This window comes from Penaeus monodon, chromosome 25 (assembly GCF_015228065.2).
Source record: "Penaeus monodon isolate SGIC_2016 chromosome 25, NSTDA_Pmon_1, whole genome shotgun sequence".
NCBI classification, from domain to species: domain Eukaryota; kingdom Metazoa; phylum Arthropoda; class Malacostraca; order Decapoda; family Penaeidae; genus Penaeus; species Penaeus monodon.
Window position 1 is genome coordinate 7,090,938 of NC_051410.1, and position 467 is coordinate 7,091,404.

Genomic DNA, 467 nt, shown 5'->3' on the forward strand with positions numbered 1-467 from the left:
CATCGAGTTGGACATGACTATGTGTCAGATAAACAAATAAACAGAGATATCAAATTGTGTATTTTAAGTCAGATATCAGTATTTAATTACGCCTTACTGGCATTCTCCTTCGCATTTTTAATCGTTAACAATTTCACTTATCTTTATTACTGATGTATTTATAGTGTCATCCCCCTCATTATCCCTGTTTGCAATTTGATTTTCTCTTTGATTATAACTATTTACGGACAAATCTCTTTTTTTTTCAATCTGTAACTTATATATTCACTTTAGCTTCCTCCTTCTCCTCTCTCGTCTCGCCATAAACCCAGCCAATCGCCCAGTAAATCAATAACCATAAATCAGTAGAAGTTATTTACAGATTCACATTTTTTTATTGCTTTATTTTTTTGAGTCACGATCTTTTTTTTTTTTTATTGACTTGCAATTTCATTCCCTCTTATCATATATGTATTTCTAAAAAGCGT

At 30.8% G+C, this 467-nt stretch overlaps 1 protein-coding gene across 1 annotated transcript in view; it reads left to right on the forward strand.

The window, feature by feature from the left end:
- Positions 1 to 467, forward strand: part of LOC119589515 (synaptotagmin-1-like) — a 71,270-nt gene that overhangs the window by 53,051 nt on the left and 17,752 nt on the right. The window lies entirely within an intron of this gene.